The sequence below is a fragment of the Odocoileus virginianus genome, chromosome 18, assembly GCF_023699985.2.
Source record: "Odocoileus virginianus isolate 20LAN1187 ecotype Illinois chromosome 18, Ovbor_1.2, whole genome shotgun sequence".
Lineage (NCBI taxonomy): Eukaryota > Metazoa > Chordata > Mammalia > Artiodactyla > Cervidae > Odocoileus > Odocoileus virginianus.
Genome location: NC_069691.1, coordinates 28417300 through 28430220, shown reverse-complemented (window position 1 = coordinate 28430220; position 12921 = coordinate 28417300). Strand labels below are relative to the sequence as shown.

At 35.6% G+C, this 12921-nt stretch overlaps 1 long non-coding RNA gene across 1 annotated transcript in view; it reads left to right on the top strand.

Moving 5' to 3' along the window:
* Positions 1–11947, top strand: part of LOC139039425 (uncharacterized) — a 334383-nt gene extending 322436 nt beyond the window's left edge. Inside the window, exon 3 of the long non-coding RNA XR_011492689.1 lies at positions 10909–11947. This is a non-coding gene — a long non-coding RNA (uncharacterized lncRNA). The remainder of the gene's footprint in view (positions 1–10908) is intronic.
* Positions 11948–12921: the final 974 nt, after the last annotated feature.

Genomic DNA, 12921 nt, shown 5'->3' with positions numbered 1-12921 from the left:
GTGAAAATGACTATACTACCAAATGCAATCTACAGATTCAGTGTGATCCCATTCAAATCACCAATGGCATTTTTCACAAAACTAGAACAAAAAAATTTCACAATTCATATGGAAACACAAAAGACCCCAGATAGCCAAAACTGTCTTGAAAAAGAAGAATGGAGCTGGGGGAATCAAGCCTTCAGACTCCAGGCTATACTACAAAGCTACAGTCATCAAGATAGTATGGTACTGGCACAAAAACAGAAATATAGAACAATGGAACAAGATAGAGAACCCAGAGATAAACCCACAAACCTATGGGTACCTTATTTTTTACAAAGGAGGCAAGAATATACAATGGGGCAAAGATAGCCTCTTTAATATGTGGTGCTGGGAAAACTGGGCAGCTACATGTAAAAGAATGAAATCAGAACACTTCCTAACACCCTACACAAATATAAACTCAAAATGGATTAAAGACCTAACTATAAGACCAGAAACTATAAAACTCTTAGAGGAAAACATAGGCAAAACACTTGACATATATTAAAGCCAGATCCTCTATGACCCACCTCCTACACATAAAGACAAAAATAAACAAGTGTGACATAGTTAAACTTAAAACTTTTGCACAGCAAAGGAAACTACAAACAAGGTAAAAAAACAGCCCTCAGAATTGGAAAAAATAAAAGCAAAGGAAACAACTGACGAAGAATCAATTTCTAAAATATACAAGCAGCTCATACAACTTAATACCAGAAAAACAAACAACCCAGTCAAATAGTGGGCAAAAGACCTGAACAGACATTTCTTCAAAGAAGACATACATATTGCTAACAAACATGAAAATATGCTCAACTTCACTCATTATTAGGGAAACGCAAATCAAAACTACAATGAGGCATCACCTTACACTGGTCAGAATGGCCATCATCAAAAAGTCTAACAATAATAAATGCTGGAGAGGGTGTGGAGAAAAGGGAATCCTCTTACATTGGTAGTCGGAATGCAAATTGATGCAGACTCTCTGGAAGATGGTATGGAGATTCCTTAAAAAACTAGGAATAAAACCATGGTATGACCCAGCAATGCCACTACTAGGCATACACCCTGAGGAAACCAAAATTGAAAAAGACACATGTACCCCAGTGTTCATTGCAGGACTATTTACAATAGCTGGAACATGGAAGCAACCTAGATGTTCATCGACAGATGAGTGGATAATGAAGCAACGGTGCATATATACAATGGAATATTACTCAACTTTATAAAGAGTGCATTTGAGTCAGTTCTAATGAGGTGGATGAACCTAGAGCCTTTTATACAGAGTGAAGTAAGTCAGAAAGAGAAATATAAAGATCATATACCAATACATATATATGGAATCTAGAAAGATGGTCCTGATGAATTTATTTGCAGGGCAGCATTGACGATACATACATAGAGAACAGACCTATGGACATGGGAGGAGAGAAAGAGAGAGAGGGTGAGATGTATGGAGAGAATAACATGGAAACCTACAATACCTTATGTAAAATAGATAGCCAATGGGAATTTTCTGTATGACTCAGGGAACTCAACTAGGGGCTCTGTAACAATCTAGAAGGATGGGATGGGGAGGGAAATAGGTGAGGTTCAGGAGGGAAGAGAGGTGGGTGTACCTATGACTGATTCATGTTGATGTTGGACAGAAAACAACAAAATTTTGTAAAACAAGTATGCTTCAATGAAAAGTGAATTAATTTTAAAAAGAATTATCTAAAAAAATAATTATCTATTCGATTCCCTTGTATTATTTTTGCCATATAAATCAATAAAAATTTATCACTATTTGCAGCTTTTCTTTGCTATTTTTGAATTATTTCTTTCATTATTTTTTCCCATGATAATGTGGTCCAGCAGGTTGCAACAAGGATATAGACCTGTAATGACATCACAGGCTTTGGAAATGGATTCAGGAAAAAAATGTCAGTCCATTTCTCTAAAGAATGCTGTAACAATGCCTTACAATATTTGTCTTATTATCACTGATTCTCCCACCCACAAACAGTACCACACTGGGCATATCCAAAAAAGAAATATGGTGTCAAAAGGAATAGCTGCTGCTTGGGAAACTAAGGAAATTGACCAATAAGAATATTCACACATATAAATACTACATAATTTTCAGTAAGTTCTTTTAAAAAGCTTATTCTGATATCCTATCTAATTGATCCATGTCAGGTTTTAATTCTGGCTCCAACAAGACTTAAGTGTTATTAAAAATATTCAAAATATTCTAAAATGTTTCAATACATTTTGTAAATGTGTTTACTCAACTTGTTAGGAATCACTTGTCAGAAATCTCCTAAACTTTATCTCTACATGCCAGGGAAACACATTTGAAAGAGAACAAATAAAGAAGGAAGCAGATAGGACAGTTTTAAGCAGTAGCATCACTCAGGATCTGAGTGAACAAGAAATTGCACGAAAAACTAATTTAAAATTGTCAAGTGGCCTTTGTTCTTTAAAGGAAACAATTTCCTTGCAATTGTTCAAAAGCCTCAGATATGGAATTAATATGGCTCCAAATATGACCCCTTTTCCCTGCTTTCATTAAAGAACCTGAAATTATTTTGAAGTACATTTTAAGAAATGTCCCCATATGAATTTAAACTTCCAAAATATTCACTATCTAAAGGGGACACAAAAGGTATTCTGTCTATCATAAATATGCAAGACATTCTTTAGATTAGGTAACATTAAACTGTGACCCAGAGGCCAAATGTGATCCAGCTGTTGTTTTTATAAAGTTTGCTGTACCATGGCCATAACCATTCCTTGTATTATTTGTGGTTGTTTTCTCACTGTAATAGGTGAGTTGAATAGTTGCAGGGATCATACAATCCTCAAAGCCTAAAATATTTACCACATGTAACTTAGAAAAAATAAGTTTGCTGACTCCTGCTGGACCTCTTGAAATAATTTATATTTTATCCAATTATAAGAAGTTCTTCCCAAAGCACAACATACAGCTAATACAGATGCCCAAATATTTTGACATGAATACATGTGCACACACACACATATACATTTATATACAGTATTTTTAAATAATCTGCCCACAAAACAGTTTTTAGCATGACAAAACAAATCTTCAGCATCTTTTAACAACACTGAAGATGAAAGCCATATGAGATACTCAGACACTGATCCATCTTTGGATGGGTGACACAGCAGGGTTGCCTTAGCTTATAAAATTACAAAGATCATGTCAATATAAGAGATAATTAGATAATTTATCCTACAATTACACTTTCTAAACAGACATCAGGTTAATCTAGGATGGTAGGAAAAGGAATAATGAAATAAGGGGGAATATCAAACCAAGATGGAGTAATGGAGCTTAATCCTAAACAGTAAGAATGCCTTTCAGCCTGAAAAAACTTTTTTTAATGGACATGATATATGCATTAATGGTCTCCAGTTGTGTATCAGACAACAAAGGACTATAATCATTGGATAGGTTTAAAAAAAAAGAAAAAAAGACATGAATCCAATACTTTTCACATCTTTCCTACAGAAAGTTTTCTGATTGTTGCACAGGAAGGACAAACATAGGCAAGCTCAAAAGTCTGTATGAGTTGTGAAATGGGCTTTTATGAAGGCTAAAGCAGCTAGAAGTGGAGTATTGGCAGGGAGATAACTGCCCCAGAGAGATCTCTGGACAGCTTTGAAGATTCCCTTTTTAGTATTCAGTTGACTACTTGATCAGCTTATATATACAAGGCAACTACTCAAGGATAGGGGAAAAGCAAACTGATAATTAGAGGGAAAACTAAAACTCCTGGAATTTACCAAAAGCAGTGACTTCCCACTAGCCAGAGTAGAAACCCTCCTCACAATTTGTTGACATTGGGTAAAGTATTCAGAAGAGTTTAGTTAAACAGTAGAGAAAAGATAGCCCTAGACCAAACACTGCATTGCTCCAGCCTAAAAATGCTTTTAAGCAAGACTGAAGAATCAGCACTTTTTCAATTTATTCAACTTAGTCCCAGAATAAAGTTTCAAAATATTTAAACAAATGCAATAATAATCAAAGTCCAACAAAGTAAAATTCACAATATCTGACAGCTAAAATGAACAAAATTATCAGGCATCATAAAATTAGGACAACTCATAAAACAAACAAAATCCATCATTTGAAAATGACCCAGAACTGAACATATGAGAATTAGTAGCCACTGACACTAAAGCAGTTGTTAAAACTATTTTGCATGTTGAAAATTTAGAGGAAGGACTGGACATGCTAAATAGCAACATGGCAATTATGGATAAAGAGTTCAAAGTGAAAATGAAAGTTGCTCACTCATGTCCAACTCTTTGCCACCCCATGGACTATACAGTCCACAGAATTCTCCAGGCCAGAATACTGGAGTGGATAACCTTTCCCTTCTCCAGGGAATCTTCCCAACCAGGGATCGAACCCAGGTCTCCCACATTGCAGGCAGATTCTTTACCAGTTGAGCCACAAGGGAAGGCCAATTATGGATAACTATTCAAACATTTAGAGATTACAATTATAATGCTTGAGTTTGAAAAAATACTCCAATTGGGATTAATGACAACTGAATATTAAATAAGAAAATATCAGTGACTTGAAGGCAGTGGAATAGGTTACCCAAAACAGAACACAGAAAAAAATGGAAAAAAGGAGAGAACTGAAAGTTGGGCAGATGCAGAAAAGTGTTCAAATAAATGACCAATTTTCCCCCCAAACTTTATGAAAAGTGAAAATCTACAGGCTGAAAATCTAAATCAATCATGAACACACACACAAAAATAAACTAAAAGGCACACCATAATGCAATTAGTTAAAATCAGGAAGTTTATCAGGAAGATAAAATCTGATAGTTTTCAGTGCTCAGTTCTTAAATAACATCCCTGGTTAAATGTATTTCCAGTTTTTTTTTTTCCTTAATTTCTCTAAGAGTTCATTACTAGTGTATGATTTTTACACACTGATTCTGCAGCCTATGCATGCTAAGTCGCTTCAGTCATGTTGAACTCTCTGCAACCCTAAGGACTGTAGGTTCCAGGTTCCTCTGTCCATGGGATTCTCCAGAAAAGGATATTGGAGGGGTTGCTGTGCCCTCCTCCAGGCACTCTTTCTGACCCACCTGAAGCCACATCTCCTGCATTTGTATCCTGTACCTTTATTGAGTTTATTAGTTGTAGTAATATTTTGTGGAGTCTTTAGGGTTTTGTATATATATCATCTGCAAACAGTGACAGTTATACTTTTTCCTTGGCAAGTTAGATGCCTTTTATTTTTTTTTTTTCTTGCCTAATTGCTGTGACTAAAATTTCCAATACTATGCTGAATAAAAGTGACAGGAGTGAGCATCTTTGTTTTGTTACTGATCTTAGATGAAAAGCCTCTGTTTTTCAACATGAAGAATGATGTTAGCTGTGAGCCTGTTATATTTGGCTTTTCTTAGGTTGAGATTATGTTGCCTCTACATTCACTTTGTATTGAGTTTTTATCATAAATGAATGTTGAATTTTGTCAGGTGATTTTTGACAAAAAAATCATAGTTATATGTAACATGAGGTCTTCCCTCATGGATCAGGGGTAAAAAATTCACCTGCCAATGCAAGAGACATGGGTTCAATCCCTGGGTTGGGAAGATTCCCTGCGGAAGGAAATGGAAACCCACTCCAATATTCTTGCCTGGGAAATTCCATGGACAGAGGAGCCTGGAGGGCTATAGTCCATGGGGTCTTAAAAGAGTCAGACATGATTTAGTGACTAAACAATGGCAACACACAAACACACACATATATTTATTTTCATATTATTTTCCATTATAGGTTATTATAAGATATTGAATAAAATCCTCTGTGCCATATAGTAGTGCCTTTTTATTTTATGTATAGTAGTTTATATCTTCTAATCCCAAACTCCTAATTTATCCCCCCACTTCCCTTTTCCCCTTTAGTAATCAAAAGTTTTTCTATGTCTCTGTGTCTTTTTCTGTTTTGTAAAGAAGTTAATCTGTATCAAATTTTCCATTGCAAACATAAATGATATCATATGGTATTTGTTTTTATTTATTTACTTCACCTGGTATGACAATCTCTAGGTTTATCCATGTTGCTACCAAAGGCATTATTTCTTTCTTTTATATGACTCAGAAGTATTCCATTGCATATATGTGCCAGGTCTTCTTTATACATTCATCTGTTGATGACCATTTATATTGCTTTCACGTCTTGCCTATTTTAAACAGTGTTGCTATGAAAACTGGGGTGCATGTATCCTTTCAAATTAAGAGTTTTCTCTGGCTATTTAACAAGGATTGGGATTTCTGGATCAACAGAAACTATTTTTAGTTTCTTAAGGAACAACCATGCTGCTTTCCATAATTACTGAATCAATTTACATTCTCACCAACAGTGTAGGAAGGTTCCCTTTTCTACACACCCTCTCCAGCATTTATTGTAGACTCTGTAGGATGATCCATACAGTAGAGAGTTAAAGTTGGAGATATCGGTATGAATTATCTCTACTTAATATGGACAGAGATGATTTGATAAATAATTATAGATATATGTATATTTATGGGCTACCATATACACATATATTTCTTTGCTCAATCAGCTGAGATGCCCTAGAAACTATACTCCAGAAATGACAAGCATAATTATCATCCAGATCTTGGTTTCAAATATCATCCTCCAATAAAATGAAGCAGCTCCTCAAGAAATGGCTGATTCTAGTGCTGAGCAGGAACTCTACCAGATGTTCCTGAATCATCATGTAGCTCCAGAAAGTAAAAGAGTGCTAAAAGAACAAAACAAAACAACTCGCAAACACACACACAATGATGGGGGTGGAGGGTCTAAATAAATAGGACTACAGGAAACCAGCTGAAAGAGCTCCCAATGGCAAAAAGCTGGAACATTTTGAACCACAAAAAAATAAAATAGTATCGGCACTAACCAAAGTATAAAATAAGCAACCATGAGTCCATATTGATACTATTAGATGACTAACGTAATAAATGGGGCAGGAGTAAGAGACCTATGTTCCATGCATGAAGATTCCAAATACTTTATGCAGATAATTCACTACCATGGAGGTAAGTCTAACTTTCCACTGTTTAGGTATGGGCTGTAGATAGAGAACTCCTTTCAGATAGTATAGTATGAAAAATGCCGATAAAGAAAAACTTTAAAGCAGAGAAACCTGACAAACACTAACTCAGGCAACTGATTAAGGTCAACATCAGCAGCCATCACTTACCTTGCTAGTGTGTGCGCTTGATATGATGTGCTGGAAATGGCATTTTCATTAGCAGTGTTTCTTGTATAACCCCAGTCTAAGAAAAAGAAATATCTTCAGTTGTAATTGAGAGACTTTCTACAAAATACTTGACCAATACTCTGAGACTTCCAAGTTCACTGAAAATAGAAATGTCTGGACAACTGTTCCAGCCTGGAGTTGCATAAGGATACACAATGACTAAATTTAATATGCCATTTTGGATGAGATCCTGAAACCAAGAAAGGACATTAAGTGCATGTTATCTGGTCCTATCACCTCATGGGAAATAGATGGGGAGACAGTGGAAACAGTGTCAGAATTTATTTTTGGGGGCTCCAAAATCACTGCAGATGGTGACTACAGCCATGAAATTAAAAGACGCTTACTCCTTGGAAGGAAAGTTATGACCAAACTACACAGCATATTAAAAGCAGAGACATTACTTTGCCAACAAAGGTCCATCTAGTCAAGGCTATGGTTTTTCCAGTGGTCATGTATGGATGTGAGAGTTGGACTGTGAAGAAAGCTGAGTGCCGAAGAATTGATGCTTTTGAACTGTGGTGTTGGAGAAGACTCTTGGGAGTCCCTTGGACTGCAAGGAGATCCAACCAGTCCATCCTGAAGGAGATCAGTCCTGGGTGTTCATTGGAAGGACTGATGCTGAAGCTGAAACTCCAATACCTTGGCCACCTCATGCGAAGAGTTGACTCACTGAAAAAGACCCTGATGCTTGGAGGGATTGGGGTCAGGAGGAGAAGGGGATGACAGGAATGAGATGGCTGGATGGCATGACTGACTCCATGGGCAAGAGTTTGAGTAAACTCTGGGAGTTTGTGATGGACAAGGAGGCCTGGCGTGCTGTGATTCATGGGGTCGCAAGGAGTCAGACATGACTGAGCGACTGAACTGAACTGAAGAAAATCTGAATAAGACATTGACTTTATTTAATAATCAATACTTTTTTTTAATGATTACAAGTGTATCATACAAATGTTACTCTATAAAATGAAAGGGAAACTGGATGCAGTTCATGGAAACTGCTTCTATTATCTCCACATTATTTCTGTAAAGTTAATTTTTCTAGTAAAAGTTACTCAACAGTAAAGCTGAAGTATACATTTTCAGATGTAAACAAGAGATAAATTCATCTCTGGTACATGAATACCTGTTGGGGTCCTTTAATGGACTGGAATCTGGTGGTACGGAGTTGACGATAAGAAAGTGAAAGAGAGAAAGAGGCTGATATTCCCTGGTTTACACAGAGGACCAATATTGTCCTTGACACAGGGCTTGCATCACTCACCAAGGTACCAGGCACCCTCTCGAGGGGGTCTTAGAAGCCCGGGCAGAAAAGTGAGCACGACGGGTCTGCACGCTCCAGAAAGTCAGCCAGAAAAAGATAGAGAGAGAGAGAGAAAGAGAGAGAGAGAGAGAGAGAGAGAGAGAGAAAAGACCCGGGGACCTAAGCTCTAATGAAACAAAGGTGCTTTAATGATTTTTCTATGAGTATATACAGGCTGCAGTACAAGAAACTTCTTTCAGGAATGATAGAGTTCAGCAAACCAAACATACTGCAACGGTTCCCAAGGGAACAAGGAGTAATGTTAGTCACAAGGTCAGGAGACAATCCATATCTCAAGAAAGGGGAACGAGACTAAGCAGTTTTGTCCTAAAGAGAATGTTTACTAAAGGAGACCCAAGCCTGCCTCACACAATGACCTCAGTCCCTGGGAGCAGCGTGCTGTTCCGCTTGAAGAGGGACACAGGACTCATGAGAGACGGCACGTAGGCATCCTCCTGTCAAACATTCCCTGACAAATACCTTGGAGATATTGAAGGTCTGGTTCCAGACAACATTAAAATAAAGTGACTATTTCAATACAGAGAGTCACACAAAGCCTTTGGATTCTAAGTGAATATAAAAGTTATATTTACACTACATTGTAGTCTATTATGTGTGCATTAGCATTATGTTTAAAAGTAATCTACATACCTTCATTTAGAAATACTTTATAGCTAAAAATTGTTCATGGCAACCTGAGCCTTTAGCAAATCTCAGTAGTGATCAAAGTAGTGATCAAAGATCACAGATCACTATAACAATATGGCAATATGGCAATAAAATAGTTTGCAATATTGTGAGAACTTTCAAAATATGACAGAGACATGAATTGAGCAATTGCTGCTGGGAAAATGGCACGGATAGACTTGTGAGATTCAGACTTCAAAAAAAAAAAAGCACAATCTGTGAAGTGCTACTGAACAATATATGCCATACTTGCATTACAAATGAGAGTTCAAGGGAATTTGTGAGGATTGAGAACAACTATGTTTGCAAACTATTTGATATCAAGAAAGTAACCTATTTGAAATGATTATTGTAGGATTCTTATAAGTAAAGCAGTAAATATTAATTCAAGTTAAAGAGTGATAAATTAAGACTGCCTATTTTGTTCCCTAAGTTCAGTTCAGTTGCTCAGTCCTGTCTGACTCTCTGTGACCGCATGGATTGCAGCACACCAGGCTTCCCTTTCCATCATCAACTCCTGGAGCTTACTCAAACTCATGTCCATAGAGTCAGTGACGCCATCCAACTATCTCATCCTCTGTCTTCCCCTTCTCCTCCTGACTTCAATCTTTCCCACCATCAGGGCCTTTTCCAATGAATTTGTTCATTCCATTTTCTAGAAGGGAATGGCAAACCACTTCAGTATTCTTGCATTGAGAACCCCATTAACAGTATTATTGTTCCCTAAAGAAATCCCTAAAAATAACAAAATGCAATATAACTGAAATATGTCCACAGAGGAGAGAGAATGGCATAACAATACAATTTCTTTGATTTTAAAGAAGACAGGAAAGAAAGAAAAAGGAAGAAAGAAGAGAGAGAAAAATGGAAAGCAAGTAATATAGTGGCAAATACAAAACCAAACTTACCAAGAAGTATGTTATATATAAGTAAAATAAAATCTCCAATTAAAAGCAGGGGTAACCTAACAGGATTAAAAAAGCAAGATGAAGCTATAAGTTCTTTAGAAGAAATGAATTTTAAGTATAAAGATGCCAGAACATTGAAAGTAAAGATCAGAAGAAAAAGTACAGTTGGTTTAGATTTATAAATTATAGATAAACTGGAATTTAAAATGAGGAGTACTAACAGACGTAAAGAGGGTCATTTTATAATGAGAAAAAGAGTCAATCAAGTATACTTAATAGAGTCAAATGTAAATGTAACTAATTAAAAGCAATTCAAAAATACATATACTTAATACCCTCATTGAGCATAGTGATTCAGTTTTTTTAAATAAACTCCATTAAAAGTTACTACAAATTAATGGCTATAATTCCCTATGTGTACACTATATCTCTATACATAGCTTTTATTCCAGCATTATCTCTTAAAAACTATTATATCTCAGACATGTGGTACCCTTTTAAGATAAATGATACTGTATTACATATTTTGATTAGAAATTTGATCACTTATTATATATACATACATATATACATGTATATATGTGGAAAGATAGATACATAACTATTCTGGGTCTCTTAGCATTGAATATATGCAGTTACCAAAGGAAAATCTCATTTGTGTCTTTTCTGTCTTTCTGCAGCCTGGAAGTGTATTTTCTCCCTCTGTCTAAAACAATAGCCATTTTGGTGAGTTTTAATTTTTATATGCCAAGGAGGTACATTGTGCTTAATTATAAAATGATCATTTTCTTGTATTTGTCTCTTTACTTTCTAAATTATATTTTCTATAATCTTCTTTTCAGGAAATATTTTCTTTTTCTTTATATACCTTAAACCTAAAACTGTTGGCAAAATAAACAATTGTTAAATGAATGTTAACTAAGATATAAGAGTAAGTTCTGACTCTTTGAACTAGCTGGACCTCATAGTTGAGAGCTCCTAAAATATGAAGTTCACCATTTTTTATTTCTAAAAATAAGTAATAAAAAGATGCTCTCTCTCTCTCTCAAATAAATTAAGGAAGAATATCATATAAATCAATTCACATCTCCATTCCACGAATACTTTTATAGAGTACCTCTGAGGTTTTAAAACCTGAAAAAATAATAAGACAAGACAAATATTCCCACAATTTTTATGGTCAGAAAGTATTAGTATATCATAAAATATTATGTGGAAGTTAAATTTAGTTCAGAAAAAGACTGTCTGTAGGAATTCCACATGCAGATGAATAATCACACTACTGGGCCTATACCCTGAAGAAACCATAATTGAGAAAGACACATGTACTCCAGTGTTCATTGCAGCACTGTTTACAATAGCTAGGAGAGGCAAGCAACCTAGCTGTCCTTAGAGAGATGAATGGAAACAGACACTGTGGTACATATATACAATGGAATATTACTCAGCTACAAAAAGAAACACATTTGAGTTGGTTCTAATGAGGTAGATGAACTTAGAGCCTATTATACAGAGTGAAGTAAGTCAGACAGAGGAAAAACAAATAATGTATAGTAACACATATACACGGAATCTAGAAAATGGGTACCGATGAATCTATCTGCAGAGCAGCAATGGAGATGCAGACGTAGAGAACAGACATGTGGACATAATGGGGAAAGGAGAGGGTGGGACAAAATGAGACATTTCATTGAGCATTGAAACATATACATTGCCATATGTTAAATAGATAGCCAGTGGGAATTTTCTGTATGACACAGGGAGCTCAAACCTGGTGCCCTGTGACAACCTAGAGGGGTGGGATGGGCTGGTAGGTTGGGAGGAAATGTAGCTATGGCTAATCAGTATACCTATGGCTGATTCATGCTGATGCATGGCAGAAACCAACACAATATTGTAAAGCATTGATTTTCCAATTAAAAATAAAGTTTGTAAAATTTGGAAAATGATAATTATGGGTGTCAGGAAAAACTTGAGATATGAAAAAGAAACTAAAGGGAGAAACCTGAGTGGAGCTTAAATGCTCCACAGTGGTGAGGGAGAGAGAAATTATTTGTAAAGATAATGACACTGGGTAATTGACAAGTCACCAAGGAACATAGTATATACAAAATAATTTCGGATATAAGGAGAAATATTATGTGCAAAGACTAAATGTTGATTCTGAAACTAACACTGAGGAATTTTGATATGATACCAGATGTTATGAACAGTAAATTATTTCACCAGAGTTAACAATGAAGAAAAAAAATGCTGAATTTTGGAAGAACAATAATAGTATCATACATATCATACATACATATTATACATATCGATGATTACCTTAAGTGTAAATGGATTAAATGCACCAACGAAAAGACATAGACTGGCTGAGCAAATGAAAATATGCATGGATGTACTTCCATTTACCGCATCACTCTGCTTGACTCCCCAAACTAAATGCAATTATTTTATATTGTTTCAATATATTTTATTATTTTATATTATTCCAATCATGTTCCCATTATGGCTTCCTCTGGCTATTGATTGTGAAGACTCATAAACCCCTTTTATTATTGTGATTATGTAACTATTACTCACTTAATACCAATGTATCATGATTAGTCAACAGAAAAATAATAGAAATCTACATCTCCAAAACTACCACTTAATAGAAAAACCTATTATCACTTTTTAAAATCCAGATGCATATC